Source organism: Gymnoscopelus braueri (genome assembly GCF_963280865.1).
Source record: "Gymnoscopelus braueri genome assembly, chromosome: 2".
In the NCBI taxonomy this organism is placed as follows: Eukaryota; Metazoa; Chordata; class Actinopteri; order Myctophiformes; family Myctophidae; genus Gymnoscopelus; species Gymnoscopelus braueri.
The window spans coordinates 8353135-8359112 of record NC_137604.1 but is presented as its reverse complement, the minus strand read 5'-3'; the positions used below and the strand labels follow the sequence as shown (position 1 = coordinate 8359112).

General features: G+C 39.9%; 1 long non-coding RNA gene across 1 annotated transcript; it reads left to right on the top strand.

Annotated features, from left to right (window-relative positions):
• Positions 1-3882: 3882 nt before the first annotated feature.
• On the top strand, positions 3883-5764 carry LOC308102064. Its single transcript, XR_013934613.1, has 3 exons — positions 3883-4087; positions 4734-5168; positions 5551-5764. It is a non-coding gene; the product is annotated as an uncharacterized lncRNA (long non-coding RNA).
• The last annotated feature ends 214 nt before the right edge of the window (positions 5765-5978 follow it).

Here is a 5978-nt window from a genome sequence, read left to right as displayed (position 1 = left end):
CACCACCTGCAATACTCCCCCACTCCCACAAATCCCATACCCCCCAACTGCCAGCCCACACCTCTCAACCCCCATAACTCAAAACCCCATCCCACTCCATACCCTCATACCCCCAAATCCCACCCAACCCATTACCCCCACTCCCAGAACCCCCGATCTCCATGCCCCCAACCAGCACACCACAACCCCCAAACTCCACCCACCCAAACCCTCATGCACCCCCCACCCCATAACCCCCCAACCGCCACCCCACACCTCCCACACCCCATAACTCCAAACCCCATCCCACCCCCATACCCTATACCCTCCAACCAACACACCACAATATTCTCACAGGTTTGTTGGCTGCCACGGTGTTCACGTGTGATTTTGATCTGCAATTATTAAAAAATCACGACATGGACGTTCACATCTAAGCAGCAATGACAACCTCTAACCACAAGTTCAAAATGTTCAATGCCAAAACCTCCTATCTATACCTAAAAATGACCTCCTATCTACATAGATGCACATAGGAGGTTTTTACCTAGAAATAGTTAGGCTTACAAACAAACATTATGTTGTTAAATAATGCTTTTTTTATGCTCATTTTGATATCAAGACATTCTACAGTACTGTAACAAGTAATACCATTAACATTTTTGATCAACTCACACTCTTGGTGTGATAAAAGTTTCACCACCTGACACTAATCATTAGCAATCAACAAGGCAATGCAATTAACTTGACAGTTACTAACAAATACTTAACTAGTAAGGGTGGAAGACACTTTTTTATTTTGAAAATAATTGATTACTACAAACTGAAAGACATTTAGACGGTCTACATAACATAGAATTCCCAAGTTTCAGCTCTGTCTGCTGCTCAACTAGTTCTGGTGCAGATAAGAGGTTTTGCGCTTCAACATTTTAGCACTAATTGGCACTGAACAAGATAGGAGGTTTTAGTCAAATGACTTTTTCTGACAAAATGAGGGGCGGGACTATCTTGCAGACAGACTGAGCATGTGCAGCATAGCCTATAGTCCTCATCCACAGTGAAATCCGAAAATCATGAAATTTGCACTTAGGAGGTTTTGCATTTTGGCCATCGATAAGTGGAAAGTTTACATTACATAAATGGAAATTAGATGCTATTAAAAGCGAGGGAAAAAAGATGGGTTTTGAGTTTGGCCTTGAAAGCCCCGATCGATTGGGGGGATCGGATGTGGAGGGGCAGGCTGTTCCAGAGTCGCGGGGCCGTGGCCATGAAAGAGCGGTCACCCCTGGTCTTTTTAAAATTTCTGGTTGGAACTTCAAGTAAATAATTTTCGGCAGACCTCAATTCCCTGGTTGGGACATATGGTTTAACAAGTGCGGAGAGGTAGGATGGAGCGAGCCCATTTAGTGATTTATAGACAAATAAAAACACCTTAAAATCAAAAGTGTAGAGAGGCAAGGACAGGGGTAATATGCTCACGCCTTCTTGTACCTGTAAGGAGGCGGGCAGCAGCATTTTGAACTAGTTGAAGGCGTCTGATCTGTTTATGATCCAAACCGGTGTATAAAGAGTTGCAGTAATCTAATCTGGATGAAATGAAGGCATGGATAGCCATCTCCAGTTGGTGGCGGGGGAGGTAAGGCTTAATCTTGGCCAGAAGCCTTAACTGAAAAAAGCTGGTTTTAACCACGGAGCTGATGTGTTGATTGAATTTGAAAGAACTGTCAAGGGTTACACCGAGATTTTTGGCATATATATGGATATGGTAAATATCTTTTGCATTGTTGAACATAGTTGAGTGAGAGTGTTAAAATATCAATCCATAGTTTCTGAAATACCTACAGGCATGTATTTGTGTCAGTTTACAGATGATTTATACACTATTATTTTCATTTTAGATCCATGCCAAAGATACCAGGAAAAATTAAAGACAGAAGCTCTTCAGCTATCACAAGCTTTGTGGAAACAAAGCAAAGAGTTTCTAGGCCAAACAAAGGATCTGTCTTACACTCCTCTGGTATTAGACACATGTGAAAATGAAAATACACCATATGAAAGAATAAAAGACAAGATAAAAAAAAGCAAGAAATCCCGCTCTAAAAAAATGAAGACCTACATTCCAGTGGATAAACAGGAACTATCTGTAGATGACTTACTCAAACCACATGAGAACAAAATACTCCTGGTTGGTAAGACTGGACTCGGAAAGACAACAGCTGCATGTGAAATGCTGAAAATCTGGGGAGGAAGAGACAACAAGGACCTAGATTACATGTTCTATTTTGATATGAGAAACATCACAAATCCCATGAATTTGGAGGATCTTCTCTTCAATACATTTATTGAACCAGATGAAGGAAAGCATGAGGTCTTGAAGAATATGACAGAGTATTCTGAAAAGGTTACCATAATCTTTGATGGAATCACAGATCTCTCTTCTTCCGTGATAAAGAAACTTGTGGAGAGGAAACTGCTTCCTTATGCGAAGATCGTGATCACATGCAGACCAGAGGTTGAATCGGAAGACTTGCTATCAGAATGGGCTTCTCTCAAAGTGGAGGTGAAAGGCTTCAGCACAAAGTCCATCAGAGCGTACTTAACTACAATGTTGAACCCTGAGCAGTTGAGCAACGTTGAGAACAACCTGGAGTTGTTCAGTCTTTGCCATGTCCCAGTATATGCATTGATGGTGGTTGCCTGCTTTTATTTTACGGACCCTATGGCACCTCAAGAACCATGCACAGTAACTAGAATATACATCAACATTCTTCGTGGTTGCATTCAAAACCACAGTGGCAAGGCAATACCAAGCAAAAAACTAGACAACTATATCAGGAACTACAGCGACGCAATATTTTCTTTGGCAACAGCGGCTTTTCAGGCAACTCAACTGAAATCTGTGAATCTTACAGCACTGTCTTGTGAAGAAAGCTGTGTTCATTCAGCCTTCCTGAAGACACTCAATGTTAAAGTTGCACCTACAGCATGGAAAACCCACTCTGCATTTCTCCACTATACCATACAGGAGTTTTATGCAGGGTTGTGGTTTTTGAAGAATCCTGACAAAATAACTGATCTTCTGCAACAGTGCTGCACTGAAGAGAAGAAACACATGAAGCATGTGATCCCTTTCCTGTGTGGTTTGTTTAGGGAGAAACATCTTGAAATGTTGGAATGTCTGGCTCCAGATCAGCAGCTGAAGGACAGATCTAAGTCTTTCATCAGAGATGTGGTAACCACATTTCTCCCGTCTCCACTGAACCAAGATCACAGTGACACTGATGACAGCAACATTCTGTTCTTATGCCAATGCTTGTATGAATCTCAGTCCACTGACGCCTGTCTTGACTTTCTGGACAAACTGGATTATTGTCTTAATTTGAGTGAGGAGAATCTTGATCCTCACCATTACTGTGCTGTGTCTTATGTAATCAGTCAGTCCCAAGAGAGAAAAATAAAGCTACAACTTGAAGACACTGTACCAGAACAAGGACTGGGATTAATTCTTGGCTGTCTGAAAAATTTCCATTTGGATGGGTGAGCATGTATTTTGATTTTCACTCTATATGGTCTACAGTTTATCTAATTAGGTAGTTTTCCATAGCACTCATAATATACATCAGTCATTGCTTTTTGAAATATACAAAATTGTATGAGATGGTTAATAATTGTACTCCAATGGGATTAAGATAGTAAGCTCTTAAGTCTACCAACTTGTAGAGAACCCTAGTACAGTGTTTATCATGAAGCAAGATGGACCTATTGTAATGTAAAGTTATAACATGTTTACATTTACCTGTATATTGAGGGGAAGGTCTCACTTCAGGAAAACCTTTTCTTCCAGGTGTGACACCTTGCAAAGCCAGCTCTGGGAGGCTTTACTCCTAAGTGAGGAGGAGATGGACTACAGAGGTTTACTTGTCCTTGGTGGAAATGAGTTGCACCTCCCAGTCTGTTGTGGTAAAAGACAGTTTGAAAGAGCTGTAGAGATCATGCAAAACAGTCCAGAGAGGGTTAACCTCTGCCTCCTCTGGGACAGGAAGACCAGTGCCTCTCAAGATCTGAGACGGACCCTGTTGGTGTGTCTGCCTCATATCAGAACACTCAGGTGAGTGATTTAGTGTAATGTTGATACTTTATTATTTTATCATAGGATTCAAAAATGTAATATTGTGTGAGTGATATTTATTTGCAACAAATAAAGTTTACTGTTAAAACGTTAAAGCTCGGTATTCCAATAATAATCACTGCTGTGCTGTAAAGTGTTTGTTCAGTAACAGGGGAAGCCTGTCTCTCCAGTTCTTTAATACATGTAAAATACATTTTCAGGTCAGGATACCAATTTCATGAAATCAGGAGAGAGAACTCCTCTAAGATCATTTAATGTAGCAGCTTAAATTTCACTTGTTAAGTTATTTATCCTGTATCTTGTGTGAGTTCTATCTCCTTATTGTAATACATCAGTATAACCACCTTAAAACTTTTCTTTTTTCTTTTTACTAAAGAGCTGGGGAGACCTGTGTTATTGAGCAAACTCTATTACAAGATTACTATAAGAATATAGAGGTTTCAACCACCAAAGATATCTCTTACACTACCTTTAAATTGGACATCCCCTTTGCTTCTTGAATTGCTAACCTCTTAAACAGTTGTATTTTTTAGAAGAATATTGTGAACAAGTTTCTTCGATCAGTCATACTAGAACGTTAAAAAAAATAATTGTGACCAATGTTTGTTTGAATACCGCATTGAAGTTTCAGAGACACATCCAGGCTCGCAGACTCACAGGTTCAGGAGGAATTCCCTGGAATACTTGACGGGGAGGAAAAGAAGCTGTTACTAGACTTGTGCCTGGATGCAGCAATTCATAAGAGGAAAGTATTTCAGAGTTGTGTGAATACACTCCTCGCATTGTTCTCTGTTTACACTACGAGATATGACATCCTACTTGATCTCCACCTACATATCAGCAGTAAAGGATATAAACACATTCTTCCAATTCTGAAGCCACTTTACCCATCAGCTCCTACAGTCTGGTCCATAGACCTCTCAGAGAGAAAGGCCTCTGTCCTCCTAGAATGCTTGAAACTCCAACCAGAGAAGAAACCAGTAGAGCTGAGAGGCTGGTCAGATGAAGAGAGTGAAGTGAGGAACTTCCTTCAGTGTCTACCTTACATTTCACAGCTCAGGTAACTGGGATTATGTTGTATATTAAATAATTATTTCATTTTTTACTTTTTATTTAAACCCATTTATATTTCAAGAAAGAGAGTAACTGAACAGTAGCTCTCACAAAGGTGTATTAGAATAATTAACATGAATATTAGGTAAGACTTGAATTAAGATGTTATAGTTATTTATTCCAAGCTCAGGTCCCAGTCTTAGAGCATGATTTGTTTTCTCTCAAAGTTATATTTAGTTAATTTATGTATTAGCATACACCTAAAATATGTGCGTACAATATATTTTATTATGCCCTATGAAAGAGTCAGATTTGATCAAATCTAGTTTTAATTTTGGTGTTTTATCAAGTTTGTAATGTTGATTCCGCTTATTTTTTATCATCTACAGGTTTACGAATGAGAATGAAAGAGTACACAGATTTTTGATGAATCTGTGTGTGCAAGCAGCACTCCATGAGAGGTTAAACACACAAACAATAGAGGAAGTGTTTTCACTGTCTGAATATTGGCATCACAAATGTGACTTCCTCCTAGACCTGTACTCCCATGTCAAAGACTATGAGACTCAAACAGGCAGAAGTGTTCTTCCAGCATTACAACCAGTTTACCAGTCAGTGCGTACAGTCTGGTCCATAGACCTCTCCGAGAGAAAGGTCTCCCTCCTCCTAGATTGCTTGAAACTCCAACCAGAGAAGAGACCAGTTGAGCTGAGAGGCTGGTCAGATGAAGAGAGTGAAGTGAGGAACTTCCTTCAGTGTCTACCCTACATCTCAAAGCTCAGGTATATTTAAACCTATTAATTTACATTTAACAAAG